Below are 17,068 nucleotides of genomic sequence, written 5' to 3'. Positions count from 1 at the left end.
TACACATCTCCATCAGAATATAGCACTAGAGAAAAGAAAGTAAAAATAATTGTTCGTATTATGGGATGTGTATTTCTATCCAACCTATACGTAATATTTACATATGTACTAACTTTCCATTTGCACATTTAAGAATTTCTTGCTTTGTTACCATTTTCGTTAGAAAAGAATTCGCATGAATTTTGTGATAACCCTCGTATTATTTTCAGTTTAGTACCTATAGCAACAGTATTTGGTAGTTGCTACCAAATGGTTTGGTCAAATTCACTAAATACGGCTTTAGTATTTGCAACCAAATTATTTGGTTCCAAGAACCAAATTTCGTTCATTTTAACCAAATTTTTGGTATTCCCAACCAAATTCTACTTGTTTGGTCATTATTTGGTCAAAATTACCAAATGCATATTTGGTACTGGTAACCAAATAATAGGTTCCTGCAACCAAACAAATCGTGACCAAATGATTTAGTGCTGGTGACCAAGCGTTTGGTTGGCGCTATATTGACCAAACGATTTGGTAACCAGCACCTATTTTTTGGTCAATTTGACCAAACTTTTTTTTCAGTGTAGGATTCCCTTTCTGCATCGAAGTTATATGAGACGTGGATGCAAAGATTAAGATGAAATTCGAACACAGTAATCGTTCCAATTTTGTAAGGAACTCCTTGCCGGGAATCAAACGTGGGACCCCGTTCACGAAAGGCGCACGTGCTAGCTAATAGAACAACGGAAAGGGCGTCAGCATTATCGAGTCTCTTCAAAGTTAAGTTGCATTTACATCTTACAAGTTGTGTCTACTTGCAATATAAGAAACAAATATAAATTAAAATTATACGAAAAATTTAAGAAAATCCTTATAAACGTTTAAGAACATGTTGATAAGTCCAGAGATCTCTCACTCTCTCTCGCTTCTATGTAGTGGTACTATTTAAAAAGTATACTGTAAAAATAATAATAAAAAAAACTACAGTCACACCTACAACTTTGGGTAGCAAATAGTGTAGTTTTGTTCGTAATTAGGGATGGTACCGAGACTGAGACGTGCTTTTATATACCGAGACGAGACCGAGACCGAGACGGATTTTATACAACGGAGACGAGACCGAGACAGGCTTCTATAAATCGAGACGAGACCGAGACGGTACTTACGTCAGTCTCGAAAGTCTCGGTCTCGTCTCGAATATTGATAAATATTAAAGTTGCCTTCACTCAAAATTTCTTTTGTCGCAGTGTTAGATAATATGGGAGTGGTTGACTGATGTATAGTCCTATATTTATGGTGTGCATATCAGACTCAAGCCTCTCCCGAAATAAATTTGTGATCATTTCTTCGCATTGCATGTACAGCACGAATGTTTCTTACCCGTTCCTCCACTGCTGATGTACTATTCTCTCTCTCTCTTTCTGTATATATATATATATATATATATATATATATATATATATATATATATATAAAGAGAGTTATAAGCTGCCGAAAACATGAAAAATTGAACTTAACTGCGGTACTCATGCAACAATTTTCATAGAGGGAGTTTGGCTAAAGTCATATAATTTGAAATACTCATCAGCTACCTCTCTAAAAACTGTTGCAGATGTAACGCAGCATACATGTATATTTGGATACGGCACATACTAGTTCTTAGGTGAAGCCTTGACCCGACTATAGTAGATCCAATAGTATTGGAGCAATGCACAATTAAAGTTCATTTTTTTTCATGTTTTTGGCAGCCTGTAACTCCGAAAGAAAACATTTGTGCACCAAGGATGGTTTATACCTTTTGTTTTATCTTGATGTCAGAAATCACTTCCCAAACGTTCTTTGTGTTTTTTGAAACACCCCGTATATATAGTGGGGCGAGAGTTGTCAAACTTTGGTCACGGATACTTTGATACAGGCCCCAGACCAAGACGAAGTGTTTTTTTTAAATTCAAACCAGAAAGTCTCAGGGGAGTCACTTCCAAATTCACCCCACTCGGTTGCGGGCAGGGGTTTCCGAGACATGTAAAAAATATTTACAACTGACAGATATTAGTGTCATATTTTAATTTCGTGGTCACTGAGATCAATGGTGACACTTCCAGTAGCGATGACTTAAAATTTAGCTAGTATTGTATATGGGCCGAGGGTCAACTGGGGAATACCGAGACATGTAAAAAAATTCCAAAATGACAGATACTTGTGTCAAATCCATAGTTTTCGCGGTCGCTGAAATCAATAGTGACACTTCCATTAGCGATGACATTCAAACTCAGCTACCAGTCTATGCGACCCGGGGGCCCCTAACAGCACAATTACATAGCAGACGTATGCCTATCATGTTTCCTCAGGAACATGGGAATGTGTCCAGTATGTGCCTTATGTACAGTCATGTCCAAAATTGTTGTCGCATATCTATAGCTCTCTTGTTGTAAGAATATAATTTGATAATGATTTTGCAGGGCACTTTTAATACTGATACTATATGTATAACTGGGAAATGTATATTTGAGCTAAATTTCATAGGAAAAGAATTATAAATACGAAAATTATAATGAATAAATTAAGATGTTGCTAAATGGACAAGAAAATTTTATTTTCGTTATATTGTTCTTATTTACTGTTTTTTTTTACATAAAATATGCCACATACATGTTTTTGCTGATTCTACACATACTAACATTATAAGAAATACCGGACGAATTCGTTATCAAATTTTATTCCTAGAACAACATTTTTATAGTCATGCAACAATAATTTTGGACATGAGTGTACCTCTGAGAGAGAAATCACATGGGTGGCAAATGATAATCACATGACTGTACTTGGGGATCGTGCCTATGTTCTAGTTATGTTCTCCGTGCCGTGAGCGTCAATGAACCACAAAATTACTCCTCTAAAATATGTTAAATCGACCATATTCGTAATGTGTTTACATTAAGGAGAATTAAAAAAAAAAAAAAAATGAAATAAAATATACAAATAAAAAAATGTAGCCCAGGGTGGGCGATGTATTACTAGCCACCTTTGGATTACTAACCGCGTGCTCTTCCGATTTGGCCACGGAATTGATTAAGAAAACGTCGCTTGTAGAGGGATAAATTCTTGAGGTCCTTTGAATTTGGCTAATCAGAGTGTTCCTTTAACCCCGCATATCGACAATAACAGTTTGGGATCAGATAAAATCTGCTCGCCATGTAATTTTATAACAAAATGACGAGTGTCTATTTACTTTATTTCAGGGTATTTACATATTCACTTTCAAATGATCGGGGACAGCTGCCATCTAATAAAGTAGATGCGTTTCTTGCTTAAAAAAGAAGTAACAAATGCATCAAATGTGGGAGATGAATTTAGAACACCTAAATGGCGCATGCCTAGCACATCTTGTGCTGTTAGTGTATCAGAAACAGAATGGACGTACCTAGAACATGACAGATATATGTCCCAAGTGACGACATTGAAACAAATGACTGTTAGAGTGCGAAACTGAGCCAGGTATATAAATTCTATATTTGTGGTACATAGTTGCAAATATCAATTAGGTATAACAAGTACCTAAAACTGTAAGTAGCTGAAGTACATACTTAGCACATGAATATCATAGGTGCCAAGTGTCGGATACTTAAAAAGTAGCTGGTACAGCTAAATGGTACAAGCCTAGCAAATTTTGTGCTGTTAGAGGCACTTGCGGGGTATTTACCGATATATGTAAAGGTAGTAGAATGACCGATATTAATGTCGAATTCATAGTTTTCGCGGTCGCTGAGATCAATGGTGATACTCTCACAAGCGTTAAGTTCGAAACACAGCCCCCATAGGCTGGGAACCAAGGTGTCTCAGGGGGGGTTTACAGGGATATGTAAAAGTAGTATTGACTGATATTAGTGTCGAATTCAGTTTTCGCGGTCGCTGAGGTTAATGGTGAAATTCGGATCGCATTAACTTCCTAATTCCTCTCTTTCTGCTTTGGGCCGGGGGTCACCGGGATAATACCGAGAAAAGTAAAAATAATCCAAAATGACCAATATTAGTGTCAAATTCATAATTTTGGCGGTCGCTAAGATGAAATGGTGATACTCCCATAGGCGTTGACTTTCAAATAGAACCCCCCATCGGCTGGGAACCATGGGGTCTCAGGGGATGTCACCAGGATATGTAACAGTAGCAGAAAATGGCCGATATCTTTTTCTTCTCTTGTTCTGTTTGTTTACATAGATATTTTGTCTGACCCGTGCAAAGAATGGGTATTTCAGCTGGTGTATATATAGACCCTAGTGATACTGTACTTCCATAGTACAATTCGTTTTCCAGACACAAGTCGTTGACACATTGTCATTTTGATCGGCCATATTGGGTTCAATACGTCAACGTCCGCGAAATTTCAAACCAATAGATGTGTACTGTTCATACATATATCACACATATATCATATACATATATCTGCAAAACATTAAGTCAATCTGCTCATGGGAAGTGGATAAGAGATTGTTTGCAAAAGTCGATTGGCTTAACCTTCGGGCGGCCATATTGGATTTATCCTTTGCTGTCGGCCCGCCATATTTCACCAGTATTCCTTCGTGGCCTTCCTCTATCTAAATATATGGGCAGTTTCCGGATTCCCGATTCTTTAGAGAGAACCTTTATTTGTTAGACCTGGTATACACTTTAGATTAAAACCGTGCTTAATTAAAAGTTCTAATTACACCCTAATTACATTTCACTTGTTTTAGTTTGACCATCGACCACCTCAAGCTCGATCCATACCATTTAGCTACACTGAAAAAAGCCAAGTCCAGATATAAGGAGAAAACGAGGATAAAATTTTGTCTATTGGGAACACCATGACAAGACTGTGATGTCAATTGTAATACTGGGTGTAACACCATTATTTCATGTGGCTGCATACGTCAGTAAGTGAGAGCTCCAAGTACTCCTGTGGAAACAGTAATCACCGCTCTCACTTACTGACGCACGTCGCCATAGGAAGGGAGGGTGTTTCACCAAGTATTACGATTGACACCACTGTGTTGTCATGGTGTTCCCAACAGAAAGCATATTATCCTCGTTTTCTCCTGAAATTTGGACTTGACTTTTTTCAGTGTATATGCAATTATTCAAAGACTTACAGTTCGTAATATGCATTCTGTCGATTTTTGGGTTGGTTTGTTTTAGTTTAACGTCCCATGGTTATACAAGGGCGGCTAAAGGAGACGTGGAGCTACTGATTATAGTGGAACCACTTCGGTAGTTTAACTGTACCCTCATCGGGAATCGAACTTGGGACCACGCGAATTGTAGTCAAGCGTGCTGCTTACAGCTCTGATGTAGTCTGCTTACGTCTTTGCGTGACATCATTGAAATTCTATGGTTAATCAAAGCAAAAAATAACTAATGTTAAATAAAATAAAATGAAAATAAAAATAAAAATAAAAATAAATAATTTTAACAACTTTTTATACTTCACATAAACTACTGCGAAGAGTAGTACGAAGAGTAAAACCAGATATTTCCAAAAGGAAACAAATTATTGTTTTGTCCTACTTAGATGAGTAACAATAACTCTGTGGGCCCCCAAAGCTGATTTCGTCGCCACCGAGGGGCGACATTTTTCCTAGCGTTCAAAGAGATAGATCTGCAGTATCCATGACAATTTATTTAACTTATAGCTCTAAATTCTTCAATTTCGTATGTATTATCCTTTCTTTACTTCTCAGAGTAGAAATTTTTTAAGCTTGACTGGGTGTTTGGACGCCCTTATGGGTGAGGACCCCGGGATACTGTCTCAGTTGCTCCTGCCTAGTTACGGCTCTGGATATATGCTTATGTAATACATTACGGCCTTATGAACTTGTATAAGAAACAGAATGTTCTTAAATTGAGACGCGAAGGACCACACATAGCAAAGGTGAGTGCCTTAGCTCCCACCACAAGGTTCAGGAAGTTCGTATTATAAAGTGTAAATTAAATATGTAGATGTAAAACGCTAATAAAACATTTGATCAATTAGAAACAAAATATATGGTAGTAAGCAGAATATATTGGATAATAAATGAGATATTGTGAAATTTCAATTTCGGTCCGATTTAATACATTCGTGCTGCTATGTGTTGCGTTATCCGTTAGGAAGTATTGATCAATTCTGATTCAAAAGAAGGAAATAAACTACTGTATAGTACTGGAGTTAATTTAATAGAGTTTAATTATATAGGCAATACTGAGGCTATATGAGACAAAGTCTATTGCTAAAAAGGGAAATATGGATTACTATTAGAATTTTATCCCAGATATGATATACCCACTGATGATTGAACCTGGAACACAGCATGGAAAGCATCAGTGCTTGCAAATTAGCTATGAGGAGGTACAGCGTACCACAATTGTCAAGAATGAAGGCAAAAAATAAGAAGCAGAAACGATAGACTGTACGATAATAATACTTTCACAATTTTAATTTCACACTATTTATTTTGAGACTTTCGAGACTTTGGAGACGAGACCGAGACCGAGATCGAGTCAAGCATCTGTTTACCGAGACGAGACCGAGACAGCGATTTTGACTCGAGACGAGACCGAGACCGCTATTTATCAACCGAGACGAGACTGTACAAACCCTCGTCTCGTCTCGTCTCGATACTATCCCTATTCTTAATGCGTAAGTTTAAATTAATAAACTTAATAGTTGCATTCTAACTTCTTTATAAATTATATCAAGAGCGCCACTATTCGTAATAGCACTAATAAGAACTATGGATTCGCCTTTAATATCCGTCATTTTTTATTACTTTTAAAATGTCTCCCTTCGCAATTCCTCAGGGATGAACTTAAACAGCATGGAAACAGTCATTATCCATGTAAGCGAGTGACTCGAAAACTTTGGATTCAACACGAATATTGACCATTAGAATTATTTTTAAAATCTCACTTCTCCCATCCCCACTCCTTGAGATGCTTGGGGTTCCTTGCAATCCCTAGTATTTCTTTCCAGATTGTAAGACATATTGTGACGCTGGGGCAGCTCTCTAGTTTCATGTTGCTCGTTTTTCACATATATTTGGAGAACTGCTCACGCTAACACTTAGAAGTTGTCACAAGAGAAAAGTATTGGTAAACACCAAGGGTTATTTGGGAATAATGGGAACCTAAGTCAGGGTTTGAATTAAGGCTTTAGTTAATATTGATTGAATTTTATTTACATGATTGAATATGCAACATACATCTCATTACTTTGATTATTGAGCATTCACTACTATATTTATGGTCAATAAGTCTCTGATTTATTTACATGATTGATTAAGCATCATATAACTCATTACCTTGATTGCTATTGAGCATTCACTGTAGTTTTTACTATCAACATTTCTCTGAGGATAGACGGCGAAATGCAATTATACGACTGTCATCTTTAATCGTGAGAGCTTTATCGTAGGAAGACAAAACATAGTTGAATCTAATATGACACCCTCAATATAAGAAAATGGTCCTATAAGAATCTTTGTTACGTGCCTTACTGAATTCTCGTAATACTGAGTGAGTCGTTACTCCAATGATCGTCGCACTTACTGTGGAACTCCTAAGGGCTGACTCTCGGATCCCTGGAGGCTAACTCTCGAATCACCGAGTGTCACGCGTCCAAGCATCCGTAAGCACTGACTAAATTTCCTATGTTACTGCGTTGTTGCGGTCATAGTTCAATATCAGGTATTCTGTTTTTGTATTATCAATTATCTTCACTGAGTAAGCTTCATATAATATTGCGTCGTTGTGATAATATCAATTGTCTTCATCGTTTGCATATCTCCCTTCTCTTGCTGCTAACTTTAAGCAAACCAAGAGAACAAAAGTGTCTGAATAAACCCATTAATTCAACTTTACTCAATTAAGGTCAAAAGATAACCATATTTTTAAATTTATCGCCACAATCTCACTGCTTCATAATTTTCGACTCTGAAAATTACGAAGAAGTGAGCGAGGCATAGACTGAACATAGGGAACTTACTTTTTGAATGACACTCGTACGCGAGAATTTAACTACTATGTCGCTAACAGTATCGATTGAAAGAAAGGGGGATTCAGTTGGTAAGCGAATATGATCATATAGTAAGGGGAAAGAACTTTACAGTCGAACCTAACAGTCGTATGGTTGCATTTCGTCCTTACCAAATGGAACGATTAATACATTTGTAAATCATATTTGACAACATATAAATAATGATAGTGTCTCCATAAGGCTGAAGTATAAGTCATAACACATAGAATGAGACACAGGTGAAACACATTGACACAGTTGAAATACAGTAAAAAATTCTGTATAGTGAATGAAATAGTTACAAAATATAATTGTAATAGTTACAAAACTACACTTGTTATTTAATACATAAACGTGCAAAAAGCAACATAATTGCAATACATAAGACTTCAGAATGCAGTAAGTTAAATCATCACAATGCGCAATTGTGGTCATTGGTTATCATCAATCAGAAGTAATCATCATTAATAGAAAAGATACAGAAAACCAGAATAAACATACCTCCAGGCACATACGTGACAAATTCACATGCAGAACTAAAATTTGTCTAAATACGACTCAGTACAATGATTGAGTGCCCCACATATCAAACGTTATGTTGTTTTGTTAATGAATTTTATCTTGGATGTTTACAATCTAAAACAGAGAACTTACAAAACTGGAGCACTGAATTAATTTGTCACATGAATATTCAATGAGCCTGAGTTAGGATAGTACATGCAATAAAAATAAACAAAACTGAGATGAAACAAGTAAGAAAGGAAGATTGGCGAAAACAGACCATGGGCTAAAGAATTAATTACAATTGCTAATTCTTACTAATGGTAAAAGAGTAAATTTTAAATGGTAAAAGAATAAAAAAAATTAGAAGAACGAAATAGGGTTCCGATATCTTAAAGAATTACCATCTTAGGAACACATATTAAAAGATTCCACAAAAATAAGATAGTTCCTAGAGGAGCTATATTAAGAATGATTGATATTTGCGAAGCTGTTGTGAATGATAACAGTACGTATCAGTAGCAAATCCACAACAATATAGATAGAACAGTATAATAGCTGAATGGTTTACCATAGTGAACCCTATTTGTGATATAAATTCAAAATTATGGGGGGCGCGGTGGCTCAGTGGTAGAGCGTTCACCTCTGGTGCTTGGGGTCCCGGGTTCGATCCCAGCCCCCGCCAAGAGAACCTTGTGGTGGACAAACACCGTGCTCGTGGGTTTTCTCGGGGTTCTCCCGTTTCCTCCCACTTTCTTCATTCCACCATTTTCACTCATATTTCATTATCACCGTTTCCTTTAGCCTAACCGGCATATCCGTGGGACGTAAAATTCAAAGATTTCATTTCATTTTTTCAAAATTATATATACTTAGCATTTACATGAAACATGGCGTGAAGCATGAAATCAATTTTCGGTATTCATAATTGTTGTCAATTTAATTTGTATTACACAAATGAATGACACTTAATGTATATATATATATATATATATATATATATATATATATATATATATATATATTGCTGCTGTCCCATAATCTCTAATTACAAAGGGACTCAAAGAGTTATATTTAACATCCTTGTGAGATATAGACAACAGTTTGTGAGGGATCAATAGAGATCAACATTAGTTTTTATCTTGGGTCGGGGTGGATTTGTTTCCATTAACCATACTAATCATAATACCATACTACCATACGGAATCAAAGATAGAACTGTTGTCACTCCTTCTCGTAGATTATATATATATATATATATATATATATATATATATATATATATATATATATATATATATATATATATATATATATATAGATAGATAGATAGATAGATAGATAGATAGATAGATATATATATATATATCTGGTGTTGCAAAATACGTGTTACAACTCTTGGGAGGTGACTCCTGCCACTGAGACAAGAAAAAAAGTTCTCTTGAACTGTCGGCTATCGTACATAATTTCGGTTCTACAAGGTGCCGAAAGCGTGGGAAAATGGCTTTCGGACTCCAATAGTTAGGAAACTATCCAACGTAAGGAGAACGGGTAAAAAAATTCACTGAAGAAGTCATACCTACTGTATTGAATTTTGCATTTTTCACAATCCTATCATGCACGCGCAAGGGTTTCCCCAAAGAAACGTAGGGAGTCCCGGATAATCTGCCAAATGAAAATTGATCTAAATGGATATGAATTGATAGGGTTTCTACTAGATAAAAATAATTCGTTTGTATTAAGTCGAAATCTGGAACAAATACAAAATGGCGGACACCTTCATGCCCGTTGCGTGTGGTTGCATAATCGCTAGGTACGGATGTTGGCCAACAGTGACGTTCTGAGTACTAAGTGTAACGAATTTGTACCCAAATGCTCCAGAAAGACATCTGGAGTGTCGGTAGAGCACAACAGATGAAGCAGGGTGATTCACATGTGTGGAAACACGTAACGAAAAATGCCCAGAGATGCACTCATACTCAGTAAACGTGAGTTCAAAGCGTCGGAAATGTAAGGAATAGCATCAAGAACATGAAAGCCACTGCCAATTCACCAATAATATTTCATCAATCCGATGCAAAATGATCACGGTTGCATACCAATAAGGATGCAACAACTGAGACCAAGTTGAAATTGTGCAAGGGGACTCACTAAGAAATTGGGTAAACTCAAGGAATGTCAGTAGTGTGATTGCATGATCGATATTGAAATGTGGCCAATGTGTGTGTTGATATCGACATGTAGCTAATGGACAAATGTCAATATGTCCCACTACTGCTGGGACACCGTCCCACGTACGAGAAATAGGAAAATAACTACTCAGGTCTTGAATCTGAGGCTGTGGGCTCCCAGTAGGATTGAAAACCGCGACCACGCAAGCGAAAGCGAGCGCTCTAGCCCTGAGGCTTCGACGGGGCCTCTCTTTTTCTGTATTCATTTCTTTGAAGATTACCCATTTTATTTGGCAAGCGCTCTTGTACAATCTCCGACATGCTTGTGTGTTTCATTTTGTTACTCCTACTGCACAGTTTTAAACAATCAGAGCTTTAAGGTTGGTGTAAAGCGAGAAGTTTTGCCAATAGATGTCACTACAGTCCTCGTCTCTCTCTCGTGTAATTTTTACCTTTCACGAAAATTTACAATTTCTCTTACAAATTTCAACCTAGAGACTTCAATTTTTTTAGAAAAGGAACTTCATACCCTACCAAATACAACAGTCTGTGCCGATTTTTCATTTAGAATTTTCTTCAGTATTGAAATAGTTATATTGCTAAAGGTTCGGATATACATTTCAACAATCCAGCCATTTCAGCAATAAAGAAAATTCTAAATGAAACGTCGGCACGGACTGTTGTATTTGATAGGGTATGAAGTTCCTTCTCTAAAAAACTTGAAGTCTCTAGGCTGAAATTTGTAACGGAAATTGTAGATTTTCGTGAAAAGTAAAAAAAAATACAGAAGAAAGATACGAAGACTGTAATAACACCTATCGGCAAAACTTGTCCCTTTAAACCAACCTTATGACATTTCTTCCTATTTCTCATGTCGTTTTATTTTCCATATGTATAGTGTTCCAGCAGTAGTGTTACGTATGCCAAATTGGTTCACTTTCGTCTTTGTCTTGGCATGTGCACTGTGTGTAAGATACGAATTTCTGGAGATATTTTCCTATATTTCGAATACGTCATATGTTCCAGAAGACGTGGGACATGATACAAGTTTGTTATTTTCACGTTCTATCAGAATCTGAACCATGGGTCAAGAGATATCTTTTCATATGTGTCGACTTTGGGACAGTGTCCCAAACAAAGAGGGACATTGATACAATCGGGTTTTAGTTGCGTTCTACCAAAAAGTGCACCAGATGTAATAGCAGAATGTACAACATTAATTTCCTCATTTTTGCACGTTGGACGGTGTCCCAACAGTGGTGAGACATGTTGACATTTGTCCATTAGCTACATGTTGATATGAACACACATTGGCCACATTTCAATATCGATCATGCGATCCCACTACTGACATTTCTTGAGTTTACCCAGTTTCTTAGTGAGTCCCCTTGCACAATTTCAACTTGGCCTCAGTTGTTGCATCCTTATTGGTATGCAACCGTGATCATTTTGCATCGGATTGATGAAATATTATTGGTGAATTGGCAGTGGCTTTCATGTTCTTGATGCTATTCCTTACATTTCCGACGCTTTGAACTCACGTTTACTGAGTATGAGTGCATCTCTGGGCATTTTTCGTTACGTGTTTCCACACATGTGAATCACCCTGTTTCATCTGTTGTGCTCTACCGACACTCCAGATGTCTTTCTAGAGCATTTGAGTACAAATTCGTTACACTTAGTACTCAGAACGTCACTGTTGGCCAACATCCGTACCTGGCGGTTATGCAACCACACACAACGGGCATGAAGGTGTCCGCCATTTTGTATTTGTTCCAGATTTAGATTTAATACAAACGAATTATTTTTATCTAGTAGAAACCCTATCAATGCATATCCATTTAGATCAATTTTCATTTGGCAGATTATTCGGTACTCCCTACGTTCCTTTGGGGAATCCCTTGCGCGTGCATGGTAGGATTGTGAAACATCAAAAATTCAATACAGCAGGTACGACTTCTTCAGTGAATTTTTTACCCGCCCTCTTTACGTTGGATAGTTTCCGAACTATTGGCGTCCAAAAGTCATTTTCCCACGCTTTCGGCACCTTGTAGATCTGAAACTATGTCCAATAGAAGAAAGTTCAAGAGAACTTTTTTTCTTGTCAAAGTGTCAGGAGTCACCTCCCAAGAATTGTAACACTTATTTTGCAATACCTGATATATATATATATATATATATATATATATATATATATATATATATATATATATATATATATATATATATATATATATATATGTAAGAGGTGTGAATGTGTTAGATAAAATACATACTAACATAAGTCTTGATTTAGTTATGAAAGGAAAACATTTGGGTTGATTTTTCACGTGGCTATCAAGAGTGAATTTTCAATTTCTTCTGGAAGGTCATTCCGCAATTTAATGGCTGTGACAGTGAGTGAATTAGACACAGTACAAGTTTTGTGCATCAGCAGAGAAAGTAGTGATGGTGGTTATAGCGACCTAAATGAAATACCTACCTTACGCTATCAACTTCCTAGTTCATATACAGTTAGCTTATGCCCCTTTGGAGCGTGAGGTTCAGGTTCGATTCCCGGTGGGAGTTGATGTTCCAATCCGACGTTAAGCTGTGTAGTGTATATATATGTTTCTTGTAGCCTCGGTACTGAATGAGACGCTCAATTTCAAACCAACCAACACAGTTTACGTTATCACATTATACCGAGGTTGTTATTTTTCTTGGGATTATTTACACATTGTACTGTCTGTGGAGAAGTGGAAGACCTTCGTTCTTACCGAAAAATAAATGAAATTTCGTTTTTCGTACATCTTTTCAATTCGATGTCTTATGCATTCGCAAATGTACTGCATATTCTAAATGTCTCAATCATTAAGAATATATTACATTGTGTTCCACGGGTCTATGACCAATAAAGACTGGCCTATTGACAGTTTAAAAACTTCTTTGAACACTGTATATCCTCCTTTGAGTTTCAATATTCCAATCTGGTAATTTTCTTTCTTTATTATCTATTTAAACAAAGAAAACCAACTGTGCACTCAGAATTAATGAAAGTTTCGTGTTATTATGATCCATAACTTAACTATTGCTCACGAAATAAATACGACCTATATTTAAAACTTCAAATTTTAATTTTCATAAAACAAAAGTGATAAATAGTTCTCTAGAGGCAAATATCATAATGTTATATAAGAATGCAGTCTTTTCATATCTTGGAATCTCTTCTTTAGCACAAAAACAGTCAACGTGTATTTTTGGTAATTATCCTGAGTCATACGTCTCTTCTGCTGAAAATTTTCCCACATTCTTGATTCGTTGATTTTAACCATTTGATCTTCGATCCTGAAGTAGGTCTTTTTCGGTCTTGAAAATATGATGAATACAGGAAATCTGACATCAAAATTGAACTATAGAAATATATAGAACATCATTGCGCACCACGTAGATCATGAATCTAACCTTATGTTCCGTAAACTGAGAGTAGGTCTCCTTTACGTTTTGAAATGACCAGAGGTATTGTAAAAATATTAGTCAGTTTGGTGCCACACCTATCACAAAATATATATATGAACTTACTTCAACGTTATACATTTTTCACGTCCCAAACCGGAAGTGATGCTGTATTTCAAGAAAGCTGAGAAATAGAGCTAATCTGACTTTAAAATTTATTCCGTATACAATATGGATAAAACCCTAAATCAAAACACACACACACACACACACATATATATATATATATATATATATATATATATATATATATATATATATATATATATATATATATATATATATATATATATATAATGTTTTTTCCCGTACAATAATTTGGTCAGACAAACAGGAAATGGGTCTAAATATCTCGGGAACGTTGAGAGATATAGTTAAACTCATTACAAGCCCTTTAGGTGACACACCAACAGAAGAACGTAAAGACCCTACCTCAATATCTTGACAAACAAAACCGGGAGTAGCTCTCCTTTGGTCCTGAAAAAATAGTCAGACTTAGAGCAAATCTGACTTCAAACTTAATCCATGGGCTCCCCTTCTACGCCATTTTTCGTGCAATTTTTTCCATGCTGCTGATTGGTTGAAGTCAATCACATGAACTGCTAACCAATTTTCAATTTCTTTCTCTTTCCGTCGGGGCAGGATATAATTGTTGTCCACTCCTTTCTTCTCAAAACTGTAGTATTACTCGTACGTATTTATATCTATTGTTGCTACTGCTCGAAAACTGAATGAAAAAAAAATTAAGTGGGCGTTAGAGCTATAAGAAATAGTAGCTCTTTCCTCCAGGAAAATTATTTCTTCGTATAACTAATGGTTGGAAAACCAACATGATACTACAAGCAAGGCCGAGACATGGCATAACGAGTAGTTTAGCATCACATAGAGAACCATAAGATAGATAGATAGAAACTCCATTTTCGTTAAATTCTAGGAGATAGGAATTAATACAAAGAAAAGGAAAGGAACAATACGAATGTCATAGAGAATTGGTCAATTTGCAAAGTAACATACTTCTCTTGTCCAAAGACACACACAGAGAGAAAGAAAGCATTGAAGAGGACGGAAAAGGAGAGAAAAGAAAGAAATAAAAATAATTAAAGATATGAAAATAAATGAAATTTTAACGATTAACGATATACACTGTATTTTTTTCTTTGTCCCTCTCTCAGCCTGTCTGCGTTGTTCTGCTTTTACGCTTACAATCTTCAGATGGCTAACGGAGGAAATGAATCCTATATTCTTCAGACGTTGAATCGATTGCAAGAAACTTTTTCTCGATATACAGGGTGGACAATTTATTTGGATCATCCGTGATAACGGAGAAAGCAGAAAAGAGAGAAAAGCGAAACATTACATGAAGCAACTAGAAGGTGAGGGACATCGTCTTACGGTTTGAGATATCAAAGTGCTGTAAACGGTAAAATGATTCATTTGTCAATTGAAAACCACATAAGTAACTAGATGCGATACTTATCTAAGAATTTTTTCGAAATAAAGTCTTTTGAAAAAAATCAAATTTTCAAGCCCTTGTAACTTCATTGTTATTCATTCGAAACAAGTCACACCATGACTATAGTATCCAATGCTAAGGTACTTCTGATGTGCGTTGTTTTGCCCACCTCTGTTTTGGTGTATGTGTGATAGAGGCTTCCAAACTTTGGATGATTGTCATATTATAACATCCTTAGTTTACAACACTGAATAATAGAGTGACGTTTTAAGATTTCGTTTAACATGTTAATTTGAAATATGTAATAATCTTACGTAGTACCATTTGAAAAAATATAACTTTATACTGGAATGTCAACACTGTTCACCAGGTGGTGTTGTTTAATACGTAAAACGATGTCCTTCTCCTTATAGTTGCTTCATGCAATGTTTCGCTTTCCTCTCTCTTCTGGTTTCTAAGTTATCACGGATGTTCCAGGTAAATTGTCCACCCTGTATATCTTACCGTTTTATCTCTGATAATTGTCGACAGAAGGACCAACATACGGAAAAAAACATTCTAAAAGACATCTGATTATTACGCATACTATACTTTGCAGGTCTGAAAACCTGCCTTTAGATTCATAAACAACATTAAAAATAAGATACCAAACATACTTTTTGTGTGTAATAGAAAAATACAGTGATTTTATGCCAGATTCGAAAGCAATTGTCTGATGGCCACTTTAATATTAGAATATTATGTGATGCAACAGATTTGTGAGTGTTCAGATAAAGCCAACATAAATACTACCCAAGAATACAGGTATATTTCTTGGATAATAATGTAAATGAAATGAAATCTTTGAGTTTTATGTCCCACGGTTATGCCGGTTGAGCTAAAGGAGACGGTGATGATGAGTAATGAATGAAATGGTGGAATGAAGAAAGTGGGAGGAAACGGGAGAACCCCGAGAAAACCCACGCACAAGGTGATGTCCACCACAAAGTTGGATAATAATGCATAGGTAATTTCTAAAACAAAGTCACAGAGGTAAGGGGACTTCCAAGCATTTATTGGTAATACAAGGAGAAACTGCAAACACAGTTGCTGATATACTATGAGTATCTGCACACGACAACTATTACCTTATCTTGAATATTACTTTGAAAAAAAAAAAAAAAAAAAAAAGATGTCTCCGGTACTTAGTATGAGACACTCTCACTAACATTCAAAAGAGAAAAAAAGTATTGCTTTTTAAAGGACATTCTAACTTCATATGTTGTGCAAAATTAACCTTAAATAGCTAGTGCTAATCCATGGTAACTAAAATGAAAGAAAATAATAATATTGAATATGAAGAGATAGAAATGTATTCTGAAAGAAATACTCGAAAGTATGAGCATATAATAACCGAACCTGCTTTACCGAACCGGCTTTATATACTCTACTGTAACGCAT

Source organism: Thermobia domestica, chromosome 14, assembly GCF_964235325.1.
Source record: "Thermobia domestica chromosome 14, izTheDome1.hap1.1, whole genome shotgun sequence".
Classification (NCBI taxonomy): Eukaryota; Metazoa; Arthropoda; class Insecta; order Zygentoma; family Lepismatidae; genus Thermobia; species Thermobia domestica.
This window is presented reverse-complemented; position numbering follows the sequence as displayed.